Below are 14,793 nucleotides of genomic sequence, written 5' to 3' on the forward strand. Positions count from 1 at the left end.
CCGCTATCTATCTATAAGGGTATATTGTCTAGATTGTTTAGGGGAGGCGTAACGATACCTATATCCTGACTGTTTACTAACGCGCGACTACCTACTAATAATGTCGCCGCGTTACGCTCTCTAGGCATCTACGCGTAATACGCCTTACCGTGTTCTAGGGTATCGCGCTCTCGCGATTCGAGTTCTATCCTATTATTACGCGTCCCTTACCTAAATCCGTGATCTAGGTAGGGTAGTAGAACAAACTATAAGGGCGCGCGTACTATAGAGTCTAATTGAGATAGTTATTGTTCTACGAAGCTACGAAAGAGGAGCGCGAGGCGCGGCGGGCTTATAAGGAAGCGCTAAGCCGCGCTAACCCGATACGGAAGGTCCGCGGTTTAGCCGGGCCGACGCTTCGGTAGTAAAGTAGCGCGGGTCGCCCGTAATAGGATTAGTTCTATAATCGGGGAGGATCGAGGGTAGGGTAATAAGGAACTTTATATTAGTTAGTAGGTAGAAACGTAAGGAGTACGCTACCCGGTATAGTATATACCCCGAGTAAACCTACGAGGTATAGACGGCCGCTTTCTAGAGATAGGCTACGGTAACGCGAAGGGCGTTAAAACCTAGGGCGTAGTATATACTAGTAGCGACGGCTAATACTGTCTATATAGCCCGAGAGGACGGATACGTATATCGGTTAATAGAGAGTACTAAAGGGCTTAGGCCTATAGAGGTAGATATTAGCTTAAGGAGCAAATAGGTAGGGAGGGCGTAGATAAAAGCTTTTACTCCGGGCTAACCTCTCGAAACGAGGCTATACGGTAGTACTAGATAAGTAGGAAAGCGCGGTTAAGACTTGTTACCTTATCTCGTAGCTAGCTTACTAAATACGATTCCTTCCTTACCCTCGACATCGTAGGAGCCTTTAATAACGTCTTATACTAAAGGCTAATATATATCCTATAATAGAAAGTTATCCCCTAGTAAGTAACGAAGTTCGTCTACTCCTTTCTCTAGGAACGGACGACATACCTAGTCCTAGGGAGGTATACGTCCGACCCGGTAAAGGTAGAGGCTAGAATACCTTAGGGATCTACTCTCTCTCCTATCCTATTTCTAATATTTATGTCTAATCTAATCCCCCTACTTACCTCTCCGTAAACCTTAGTATTGGAATTCGTAGACGATATAAACATTCTAGCCTAGTTAGACTCGATAGAGGAGAACTGTCGCCTCCTTAAAGATAGGTACAAGAAATGCGAGGAGTAGGCAAAGAAGTATAGTGCCCGGTTCGCCCCTCAAAAGTACTAACTTATATACTTTAGTAAAGCGAGAACATACTATAATATAAAGGCGGCGGTAAGAATCTAAGGCTACGAGACTAAGCTATTAGCGGAGCTACGAGTACTAGGGATCTAGCTCGACCCGAAGCTAAGCTAGAATATTGTCACGGGCAGCCCGCGACCCCTCACTGTAGCTGCGTCGGCCCGGCTGAACCGCGGACCTTCTGCATCGGGTTAGCGCGGCTTGGCTTTACTTTATAACTTCGCCGCGCCTCGCGCTCCTCTTTCGTAGCTTCGTAGAACAACAACTATCTCATTCGGACCCTATGGTACGCGCGCCCTTACAGTTTGTTCTACCTTACTACCCAGATCGCGGATCTAGGTAAGGGACGCGTAACAACAGGAACAGACAGAACCGCAGAACTCGAGAACGCGCAGAGCCGCATCAGAACACAGAACACGGTAAGGCGCACAGCGCGCAGATGCCTAGAGAACGCAACGCGGCGACACCATCAGCAGGTGGTCGCGCGCTCGTAGACAGTCAGGATACAGGCACCGTCACGCCTCCCCCGAACCCAGACAACATGACTTCACAAACAGCGAACGGCGGCATGCGACCGCCACCTAAGCCTAAGGGCAAAAGCAAGCAGCGCACATCTCTTTTCCCCGACCTCTCCTCTTTTCCTCAGAGTCAGACACAGGACGACAACCGGCGGGTCACAGTAGACACCGGTGTCGCGCTACAACAAGAGATTGATAAAGCTTACCAGAAGGCCTTCGAGCGAGAAGAAGGTGGTGAGATTGACTTTACAGAACTGTTCGAGTTCAAGCTCGAAGAGAACCCAGGCGGCGACCCAGACGAGGTGTATCTATCACTCGACGAGGCAGAACACATTCTCGCATCCGAATACCAGAATGTCACCCCAGACAACCTCACGACCCTTGCATCCCAACACCCGAAGACCACCCACGACTTCGTGCTACAAGCAGTCAACACGGCAATTACTAAGGGCAGACAACTCGATGTAATGGAGCGAGCCAACGACCTCCAGAACACCCAGTACACCACGCTGTACACCGAATACGACCGCATCTACAAGATGCTGCGAAGTGAAGAGCTTGTCACACAGAAAATGGCAGCAGATCTCAAGAGCAAGAAGGATTGCGACCCAGCTAAGTTGCAAGAGCTGGGGAAGAAATACAAGGAAGCCAACAACCTGTGCAAGCAGTTCAGCGAGATCTGCGAGAAGGAGAAGAAGAAGGCACAAGATGCTGAGGCGAAGAACCAGGCCCTACAACAAGAAGTCGATGACCTGAAGGCTCGGCTTGAGGCAGGAGACACCACACAGAACGGAGGTAGGGGCCGCTCAGGCCGCCGACCCTCTCGTTCCCGCCCACGCGAGACCTCACTCGAGCAGCTATTGCGTAGGTATCGCGAAGCTGCTGGTGGAGGGGGCGGTGGCGGTGGTGGTGATAACGATAACGATGGAGACGACGATGACCGTGGCGACAATGGCCGAGGACGTGACAACGACCGTCCGCGACCAGGACCCAACAACAGTCGTGACTCGAGAATGCGCAACACCCGCACCCAGACACCACTGGTTGACCTTCCAGAACGTCTCTTCACCATTGACCGCACCCTCACTCGCGGCATGGAGATCGGCAAGGGTGTGCCCGACCCTAAGCACTTCAAGAACGATGACGACCCCAATTTCGACAGCTGGTACAGCAGTGTTCTCCTAAAGCTGACTGTAGCAACCTTCCGCACTGAGGCAGATGGTCTGCGCTTCGTGTATGGGTGGACACAAGGTGATCCTCAGCGAAGCATCAAGCCGAGGATCCCTGTGCCTGGACAGCAGTCCTTCAACGAGTTCAAGACTGGAGAAGAGTTATTAGACTGGATGACACGCCAATATGGCACACGCAATGAGGGAACCAAGGCTATGGTTGACATTGCTACCTGCAAGCAAGAACAAGGCGAAACCTTTGTAGCCTTCCATGCCCGCTACTCGAAGTTGCGCGCCTGGATGTCATGGACCGATGAGACCGAGCTCATGCTGTTCCGTAACCGACTGAACCGCAAGTACTTCATCAAGACCTTCGGCGACCGCGAAGTCGACCGCCGCCTAGACAGCATGCAAGACGTTATCGAGGAGTGCACCGCACTGGACGAGAGTTTCTACGAGACAGATCGACTATACCCGCAGAAGGAGCGCCCCCGGGGCAATGGCAACTCGAACAGCAATGGCGGCCAGAACAACCAGAACAACGGCAACGCAGTTGCTAGTGCCGCTGCCGGTGTAGCAGGTGCCTTGGTACAGCGCCCACTACAGTACGCTGGTACCAAGAAGAAGGAGGATCTGCCGACACATCTACAGAACCTGCCTACGCTCAACCGTGAGCAGCGCGAAGACCTTAAGAAGCAGGGTAAGTGCTACCGCTGCCGTACAGGTTCTCACGTGTCGACCAACCCTGAATGCCCAATGTATGGGTACGATGGCGACTATCGCCCACCGCGTCCACGCAATACCACGCCGAATCCGAACGCGAACCTCAGTTCCCTAGCCGCCGATCCGCGGCAGGGAAATGGCACGACCGCTGCCTAAGCGTGGTAGACAGCGGTCACCCGAACTTCCTAGGACAGAAAGAGCATGAGATTGAGAGACACGGAACGCAAGAGACGGTAACAGACTATAGTGAGGAGCTTAAGATATCGGCATGCGCACTGGATAAGCAACAGCCAGCTGTGTACCCTCACATAGTGTTACCCGTAATGATACAACAGAGAAAGGCTCGAGGCCTTGTAGATTCTGCTTCCACCTCTCTCTTTCTTGACTGGAAATTCACACGCAAATACACAATACCCCTGATCCCTTTGACGCAAAGCCGACGACTAACACTGGGAGATGGAACGGCCACTGCGCGGCAGATTACACACGCGGCCCCTGTAGACGTAGTCATAGGCGATCATCACGAGCAAATGTTATGCTACGTCACCGACCTCGAATACGACATCGTCTTTGGCCTGCCGTGGCTTACAGCGCACAACCCAAACATCTTCTGGGAGACAGGCGAGGTGGCATTCAGGTCGGATTACTGCTTTGGTCACTGTCTACAGAATAAGACACCGACAACAGTGCAATCCCTGAACCACCGCGAGAAGAAGAAGCAGGCACCAGTACGGTACGGACCAGAGCCCTTCACTGGAGATGTAGCGAGCTTCACAGCAGGAGGAGCAGAGCTGAATGCCTCATCATATGACCTGGAAGACATAGACGATGAAGAAGTGGACTGCCAGGGCGTTTCTCAACGCGCGTGGGGGATGTACGCGCACCGGCCTGGGGCTGAGTGCTTCTACATCATGCCCACTAGGCGTGAGAGCGACGGCGGAGAGCTTAAGCTGAGTGCAATGGCTGCTGATGATCTGGACCAATTCTTGAACAAGCAGTTCAATCACAACCCGAAGGAGAAGTTGCCGCCAATGTACCACGATATTGCGGACGCTTTCTCAGCTAAGGATCATGAAGGACTCCCACCTCACCGACTAGGCGTAGATCATGAGATTCACATTAAGCCTGATGGTCCACAAGAGCCACCATACCGCAAGCCCTACGGCCTAGCTGAGAAGGAGAACGAGGCAGTTAAAAAATGGCTAGACGAGCAAACATCTGAAGGGAAGGTGCGGAAAGCAGGGCAAAAGACGAACCAGTCTCCTGCACCAGTGCTAGTGGTACGTAAGCCTGGAGGTGGGCTGCGTGTTTGTATCGACTACAGAGGATTGAATGCGATCACTATCAAGAACCGGTATCCGATTCCCTTGATACAAGAGACGCTCAACCGCATGCACGGCAAGAAGTACTTCACAAAGCTGGACATTGTAGCAGCCTTCAACAAGTTACGGATAGCTGAAGGGCACGAGTGGTTGACAGCGTTTGCGACACGATACGGCATCTACGAGTGTCTAGTGTTGCCATTCGGCTTGTGCAACGGACCAGCATCGTTCCAATCATACATCAACAAGGTCTTGCAAGAACACCTAGACGACTTTGTGTCGGCCTACCTGGATGACGTACTTATCTTCAGTGACACCTTGGAGGAGCACATTGAACACGTGCGGAAGGTTCTCACCAAGCTACGCGATGCAGGACTTACAGTGGACATCGACAAAAGCGAATTCCACCAACAGAAGGTGAAGTATCTTGGGCTAATCATAACCCCTGACGGCATCGAGATGGACCCCGAGAAACTCGAATGTATTCAGACATGGGAAGCTCCTGAGAACCTGAAGGATGTCCAGGCCTTCCTTGGATTTGCCAACTTCTACAGGCGATTCATCGAAGCATTTTCGCGCATAGCTGCTCCTCTCACAAACCTGACCAAGTCGGACGGACCAAGCAATCACAAGAACAGAAGGATTCAATGGTCACTAGATTGCCAACGAGCCTTTGACAATTTGAAAGCTGCGTTCAGCAAAGCCGGCATGCTCGCACATTACGTGCCAGGCAGGGAAACAGTAATAGAGACAGATTCTTCAGATTTTGTGAACGCCGGCGTGCTTTCGCAGTATGACGAGAATGGTGTGCTACATCCTGTGGCCTTCTACTCGAAGAAGTTGAGTCCACAGGAGTGCAATTATGAAATCTATGATAAGGAACTGTTAGCCATCATCAAGGCTTTTGAGGAATGGAGACCCGAGCTCGCCTGCGAGGCAGATGATGAGGACTCACAGCCAGTCAAGATTTACACCGACCACAAGAACCTGGAATACTTCATGACGACAAAGCAGCTAAATCGGCGACAAGCGCGTTGGGCTGAGTTCTTGTCACAGTTCAACTTCAAGATAATATACCGTCCAGGACTTCAAGGTACAAAGCCAGACAGCCTGACGAGACGCAGCCAGGACCTTCCGCAGGGGGTGGACGACCCTCGGAACCAGCATCAGCATCAGACATTGCTGCCTCCTAAGCGATTCCTTAAGATCGCCTCACTACAGGCAACAGTAGAAGATGCGCCGGAAGAAGAGGAACCAGTACCGCTAAACCCTGAAGCTGAAGAGTTTATGCCTACAGAACGAGATGCGCCTACTGAACAACCGGCGACGCGTGAAAGTCAGCGGGAAGCCGAACTCGAGTATCGAATGTCGACGGCGTACGTAACCGATAACGAGCTCAAGACCGCGATTAAGGACCTGCAGAAAGACCGCACTCCTACACTGCTACAGAGAGCGAAGATTCACCCAGCACACTGCAAAGTGGATGGCGACCTGCTATATGTTCGAAACCAATACGACGGCTGGAGCTTATGGGTACCAAATGACCAAGCTTTACAGACCAGGATAATCAAGATAAACCATGACGCTCCAGCAGCAGGCCATCCAGGACGAGCTCGCACTTATGAACTCGTAGCACGTGAATTCTACTGGCCTGGATTAGCGAGATCCGTGCGCAGATACACCGCGAATTGCCGCACCTGCCGTACAACAAAATCTCTGCACTCCCAGCCACTAGGATTACTACAGCCACTTCCTGTTCCAGATCGGCCTTGGAAACACATTGCAGTCGACTTCGTTGTCGGACTCCCAGACAGCACTCTTGACGGCATGGTCTACAACAACATTATGACCGTCACTGACAGGCTCACTAAGGAAGTCGAGCTGATCCCTATTGGCGCAATGACAGCACAGAATACGGCAAGGCTTTTCCTCAAACATGTGTTCTGTCGGCGCGGGTTTCCTGACACCATTACATCAGACCGTGGCAAGCAGTGGGTTGCTACCTTCTGGAAGAAACTCTGCAAGATGCTCCGCACAAATCGCAAGCTGAGTTCTTCGTATCACCCAGAAACTGATGGACAGTCAGAACGCACTAACCAGGCGATGGAACAGTATCTCCGCATGTTCACCAACGAGGCACAGGATGACTGGGCAGAATGGCTGTGCCTTGCTCAGTTCGCGATCAACAATCACCTGTCTGAGACTACTGGTGTGTCGCCGTTCTACGCCACCTTAGGATACAACCCTGAGTTCATAGAGCGAGTTGACCTGAACGCTGGAAAGGAGGGAGGACTGACCACTCTCCAGCGACTGGACGCGCGATCAGCAGAAACCTTTGTGCGTCGAATTTGCGAGCTTCACAAACACCTTCAAGAGAATATGCGAATGTCACAAGCTCTCCAAGCAGAGGCAGCAAACCGCCACCGAAGCATTCCTCCAGACTACAAGGTGGGTGATTGGGTGTATCTTAGCACCAAGAACATCCGCACGACTCGACCATCTAAGAAGCTGGACAGGAGATATGCCGGCCCTTACCAGATCACGGAAGTTATGCCGGCCAGACTCTCTTATCGACTGAAACTATCAGACGCTCTAGTAGGACTTGATAACTGCTTCCACACCTCACTACTACAACGAGCCGACCACCCCGATTTCCCACCACTTGAAGGGCAGCATCTGGCGCCGCCACCACCGATAACTATCGAACCTGACACCACCGAGGCTGATGCAGCAGCCGATGTAGTGGCAGCACCTACGCACATGTACGAGGTGGAAAAGATCCTTGACATGTACACCCGTAAGCGGGCAGGCAAGGTGAAGAAGGGGCACAAGCGCAAAGTAGATACATGGTACAAGGTGAAATGGGCTGGATATCAGAACGAAGAGGATGGTGAGACCTGGCAACCTGCAGAGGACATGCTTGAACACGCAGCCGCCGCTGTTGCAGACTTTCACCATAACCGGCCGGAGTTGTCTACGCCTGTAGGCTTCGCAGCTCCATCTGACTGGTCCCTACCAGCCACTGAGATACTCGGGCTCAACTCGATCAGGGTCATTCCGAAAGACACCGTCACGAATGAGTCGCCTCGAGCCTTGCCTCTAATAGAATCTGCTCCGCACATATTCGATACTCGAGTGGAGCCTACAGAGCCTGCAATGATACCCAACTTTGGTCATAAGGATCATACGCGAGTGCGAGCCGAAGACAGACTTAGATCTGGGGCAAGCCAGCTAACTAGGCAACATGTTTCTCGAAGGAAGCCGGTCGAGGATAGTCTTGATAGAGCGAATGCGATGTTATCGGATGACGACAGGGCACTAGAGGATGATTCGGCGTTCGCGCGATTATGGAGCTCGACAGGCAAGTGGCCTCACAAGGTGAATAACGCTCAGAGGACTGAGGCGTGTTTTGGGAGGGGGGGTACTGTCACGGGCAGCCCGCGACCCCTCACTGTAGCTGCGTCGGCCCGGCTGAACCGCGGACCTTCTGCATCGGGTTAGCGCGGCTTGGCTTTACTTTATAACTTCGCCGCGCCTCGCGCTCCTCTTTCGTAGCTTCGTAGAACAACAACTATCTCATTCGGACCCTATGGTACGCGCGCCCTTACAAATATATAGATTAAGAAAGCCTAGAGTTAAGCGTAAGTTAACGAAGCCTCGATAAAGAGGCTTATAACGTCTATATAGAGAGCAACATTTAATAAGGCAAGAGTAATATATAAGGCGATCGTTAGACTAGCTATATTATACGGGGCATAGATTTAGGGAATAGGAGGCGTAGGTAAGCCGATCCCGAAACGGATAGAGTAACCCCTAAATAGGATATAGGTAGGTAACCTACGTAGGATACTAGGCGTATATAAGATAACGTTAATAAGTACGGTAACTCTTTAGGTCTACGGCCATCTTCTATATTATAGCCTCATCTATATTACGTTCCAAGGTTCAGAGAGACACGATGATAGCGATCGCAGGAAACGACCAGGAGCAGGAGAGTAACGAGTGGAAGGAGGTCTGCAGGAAGGCAGAAACAATGGCAATGGCAGGAGATGGCGAGCACCCAGAAAGAGCACTTAAGGGGATGATTTTGGAGCTCCTTGGAGGGCTAAAGGCACTAAGGAGCCAAACAGGACAGATCATTAACAGGACAGTAGCAGCAGCAGCAAAGAAGAGGACACAGGAAGGCCAGAAACTAAGCCAACCAACCTGGGCAGCAGTTGCATCCCAAAACCCTCCCCCCCAGAAAACAGCTATCAAGGTCTACATTTCCGACCAGCAAGAGCAGAAAGAGATTGAGGGCCTGTCAGGCAAGGAGATCATACAGAAGATTGGGATACAAGGCATCATTGGAGCCAGGAAAGAGAAGGGAGGTGTCCTTAAGCTGTTCACAGCACAGGAGCAAGACAGGAAGAGGCTAGAGACACAGAAGGAGTGGACAGTCAAACTAGGCAAGACGGCTAAGGTCTCACACCAACAAAATATGGTTATTGCCCATGGGATGACCACAAAGTTTGACATTGAAGGAGACCTTAAGAGGCTGCAGGACCAGAACCAGGCTGTATGCCCAGGGCTACAGATCACAAAAGCAGCATGGGTCAACAGAAAGACAAAGGACACAAAGAGAGAGTCTTCTCTAGTGCTCTGGATAGGCACTGTAGAACAGGCAAACACCGTGCTTGACAAGGGCATCTTCTGGGAATGCGAAAGAATGGACACAGAAATCCATAGAAGCACCCACAGACTACTGCAATGCTTCAAGTGCCAACAGTATGGTCATATCTCTACTAGATGCCCAAGCCAAAAGGACACTTGTTCCCACTGTGCTGGTAGCCACAAAGTACAGAATTGCACAGCCCCAAAGAGTGAAGCCAGATGTGCATGCTGTGGAAAGAAACACCCTTCCTGGTCCCAAGACTGCACAGCTAGGATTGAGGCAAAGAGGAGGGCAAGAGAAGCCAGGATCAACACCCCTATCAGATTCCAGACAGGGACAATCACCCAAGAACCCCTAAGGACTGTCTACAACCCTCTGAAAAGAGGCAGAACAGAAGAGACCACACAGGCCCAAGGCCACCCTGCTATGGGTAGACCAAAATCAATTGTGGTTGCAGGAAGAGACCCGTCACAAAGCAGGCTCAACCTTACCACAATCCCAAATAGCAGCCAGCAGCAGGAAGCACGAGAAGACCAGCAGGAGAACAGCATGGATGAGTCATGATTGAGACACCTAATCTTACCACTATCCAGTACAACGTCAACAAAAGCCAGCACAAGGTCCAGAGAAGCTTTCTCCAAGCACTGGACCCAAAGAAACACCTAGTTATTGCAGTCCAGGAACCTTGGATCAACAGCAAATCTAACAGACCATCTACTGCTAACGACCCAAGGTATCACACACTCCTAGCCAAACAAGGCACCCCTAGAACATGCATGTACATCAGCAAAGAGATGGCAACAGACAGCTGGGAACAAATCCAACAGGAAGGGGGAGACATCACCTCAGTCAGACTCAACACTAACCAAGGCAGCATCCACATCCACAGTGTATACAACCCACCCCCCAGCTCCAGAAGCAGCACCCAGCTGGGCACACTACAACAGCTGCCAGACATCCTGCAGAGTGACTCCCAACACATCGTGCTGGGAGACTTCAACTTGCACCATCCTACATGGGGATCAGACTTTGCACCTGCCCATCACTTCCTAGCTAACAGACTCCTCTCCACTACCCAAAGCAACAACATGCACCTAGTTACCCCAAAGGGCCTAACTACCTGGTCACAGAGAGCAAGCTCAAGCACCATTGACCTGTGCTTTGCATCACATGACCTGCAGCAGAAGGTCACCAGATGCTGGGTTAACCAGGACTTGGAGTCCTCATCAGATCACCTCCCAATTCAGGTGGAGTTTGAAACACAGACACAGCAGGAAGGAGACCTAGAACCTCAGCTGGCCTGGAAGGCAGCCAACTGGGAACAGATCAGACAAGACCTGGAACAGAAGCTAGCTGGACTAGAGACCAGGAGACTGGAAACAGCCTTAGACATAGACCAAGCAGTGGCAGAACTGGTTAGAACAATGCAGGAAACTGCGGCAGCCCACACCAGAGAAAAGAAACAGTCACTGTACCAGAAGCCATTCTGGACAAAGGAATGCTCAGAGAAGGTCAAGGCAGCCAGGCAGGCCAGGAGAGCCCTTACCCAGAGCCACTCCCAGGAAGCATGGGACAGATACAACCAGGCAACCAGAGACAAGAAGGCCCAGATCAAGAGGGACAAGATGCTGGAGTGGAGGTCAACAGTTGGATCCATTACCCAGAATCCTGAGAAGATGTGGAAACTAGCAAAGTGGGCAAGACAACCCACACAGGACAGAAACATGCTGCCCCAGTTTCCAAACATTGAAGACCAGGAAGGAGTAATCCAACACACTCTCCCAGGAAAGGCACAGGCATTGGGGAAACATTTCTTTGGCACACAGGTAGAAGCTGACCTGCAGGATCTGGAGGGCAGTGTGTATCCAACACCACTAGAGCAATCCTGCACAGTGGGAGAGGGAGAGATCAAGAGCATCATTAAGACACTCTCAGGAAACAAGGCCCCAGGACCAGATGGGATTCCAAACTTGTTCATTAAGACATGCAAGGACCAGATCTCCCCTGCACTGTCAAACATCTTTTCACAGTGCATGGCCCAAGGACACTGCCCTAAACACTTCAAGGAGTCACTGACTGTGGTCTTGAGAAAACCACAGAAAGAGGACTACACAAAGCTAAAGGCATACAGACCTATTGCCTTGCTCAACACACTAGGCAAACTCCTGGAAAAGATCATAGCAGAAAGGCTGACAAACCTAGCTGAAGAACATGGAATCCTCCCTGAAGAACAGATGGGAGGCAGGAAACAAAGATCAACACTAACAGCTGTGGAACTTATCACAGAGCAGATCAAGACCCTATGGCACTTTGGGAACAACAAAGCAGCCACACTCCTCTCACTAGACATATCAGGAGCCTTTGACAATGTCTCACACCAGAGGCTGATCCACATCCTAAAACAGAAGGCTATCCCTAACTGGACAGTCCAGTTCATCCAGTCCTTCCTTAGAGGCAGAACCACAAGACTAAGACTGGGCAGATACAAATCTGACAGCATGCCTACAGAGACAGGAATCCCACAGGGATCAACAATGTCTCCAATCCTGTTTCTCCTCTTTATGGCAGACCTGCCAGCAAAGCTAAACTCCAGAAACACATCAGCCTCAGGGTTTGTAGATGACACAAACATCCTAGCCTGGTCAGACAGCACAGAAGAGAACTGCAGAATCTTGCAGAAGAAACACAAGGAATGTGAGGAATGGGCCAGGAAACATGGAGCCAGATTTGCCCCAGAGAAGTATCAACTCGTCCACTTCAGTAGAGCCAGAAACAGACACAATATGCAAGCCCCAATCACTATTCAGGGACACACAACAGAACCCTCAAGTGAATTAAGGGTGCTAGGAATATGGATGGATCCAAAGCTCAGCTGGGGACCACAGGTCAAGAAAGCACAGGCAAGAGCAGACAACAACAGGCAATCAATTGACAGGCTTACAGCCTCCACATGGGGAGCCACATTTGCGAAAGCAAAGGTTATGTACAAGGCCATTGTGAAGCCAGCCATGCTATATGGAGCCCAGATCTGGTCAGCCCAAGACAAGATCCCAAAGAGAATTGCAGATCCCATCAGCAGAGCCCAAGCCTCCTGTCTGAAAAAGGTGCTTGGAGCATACAAGTCAACTCCAACAAGGGTGGTCGAAATGGAGTCTGGCTCCCCACCAGCCAAGCTCTACCTTCAAGGGTTGAGATACCAGTATGCAGGAAAGACGTCTGCATACCCAGCCCAGCTAGTAATCCAGAAGGCAGTCAACAAAATCAGGAGCCAGTGCACAAGAAGGCACAGACAAGCAAGACCCAATCCAGCCCCACAGAAGCAGCAGGACCTGCAGAAGTTCAAAGAACTAACAGAACAGCTGCACCTAGCCCAGCAGGAACAGGACAGAAGGGCTCAAGGGAGAGGATCAGCAGCCAGCCAAGGGAAGAAGCAACAGTCTCTAGCTGAAAGGATGGCAGGACTCCTCTGGAAGACTGAATGGACAAGAACCCCACAGAGGCCAGGAACCCCAAAGGCACTCCAACAGTTTGGTAGCCACAACTACCTACTGTACTCAGACCTGACCAGGTCAGAAGCAAGCATAGCAATACAAATCCGCTCTGAACACATCGGAGTCAGGGCATACCTGCATCAGAGAAAAGTCCCAGGTATCGAAGACAAGAGTTGCCCATGCGGCTACCTGTCCCAGAATGTCGAACATAGACTTCTGGTTTGCAAAGAATGGAGTACAGGGAGAGGTGAATGGAGGGCAAGGGCAAGGAACAGAAACTTCCAAGCCATGATCAGCAATAAGGGAGACCTCCAGAGAATTACAAGGTGGATCATCCACCAAGGATTTTTGGAGCAGTTCTCTCTTACTAGGGAAACAGAGAGATGGATTGAGGAGAGAAAGAAGGAGGAGGAGAGCAGGAAGAGGGGGACAACTCTAGGGTTGCAGACAAGGTAGTCAGAGGCTAACCACCATGACACTAGTGCACCCTAATGGAAGGAAAACTGAGAACTCATGGCAAGGAAGCTATTAGAGAAGGAGAGGAGGTTTTTACCTAGGAATAGGTTTCCTACCTTATGCAGTAACATATATAGACATAAACCCGCATGGGCCGGAGGGCACCACAACGGGTAAATGAATCATCTATCTATCTATCTATTTATAAGTGACCTATCTACCTACTATATAAAGGCTTTAAAGAAGATCACTAGGTACCTAAGATTATACCCTAATCTAGGACTTTAGTTCTTAATGTCACGGCTACGTAAGCGGCCCGCTTAGACCCGCGCTACCGGCTTACCTAAATAGGTAAAAGACGAGGTCGTAAAGCTCGTAAGCTTTATACTAGCGGAGCCTTATCTAGGCTCACTTCGGATAATAGACTACTCTAAGTGCCGCCGTGACACCTTCTCTCCCCTTTAGCTTAGATAGACATCTAACATAATTAATATATTAGTTCCTGATATATTGCTATATACTTGTACTATTAGTTAGTTAAAGATTGATCTCTTACTCTACTCCGCTACTATCAATCCGTACCTATTTAATAGTAGAGACGATATAGATGTTAATAAATAGGAACGTAAGAATAAGAGCTATAGTAATGAGGGTTAATTATAGAAGAGATTACGAGATTACGAGATTACGAGATTACGAGATTATAAGATTAAGATTAAGATTAAGATTAAGATAGCGATACTAAGTAAGCGACTTTGCTTATATATAAATAGAATAACTCTTCTATAATACTATTTATAAACAATATCGGTTAGTAGTATAACGCTTAGCGGCGGGGTCTTCGCTCGTATTTAAGGTAGGTCTCTACCTCTCTTTAATATTTTTAAACTACTACTAGATATCTTCTATATCGTATACCGCTACTCTTGCTATATCTAGTAGTTACTACTTTATCTTCTTCTACTAAGGGTTTCGCTTAAGCTATCTTAAGGCCTAGTAATAGCTAATACGTAGTAGAGGGCCTAGTCTATTATAGTATCGAGTAAGGATTAAATTAGTACTAATTATAGTCGTCCGGACGCGTACTAATACCCCTATTAGATTATATTGCTTAAGGTACGTAATAAGTACTACTTCTTATTTATTAGA

The sequence above is a fragment of the Fulvia fulva genome, chromosome 2 (genome assembly GCF_020509005.1).
Source record: "Fulvia fulva chromosome 2, complete sequence".
Lineage (NCBI taxonomy): Eukaryota > Fungi > Ascomycota > Dothideomycetes > Mycosphaerellales > Mycosphaerellaceae > Fulvia > Fulvia fulva.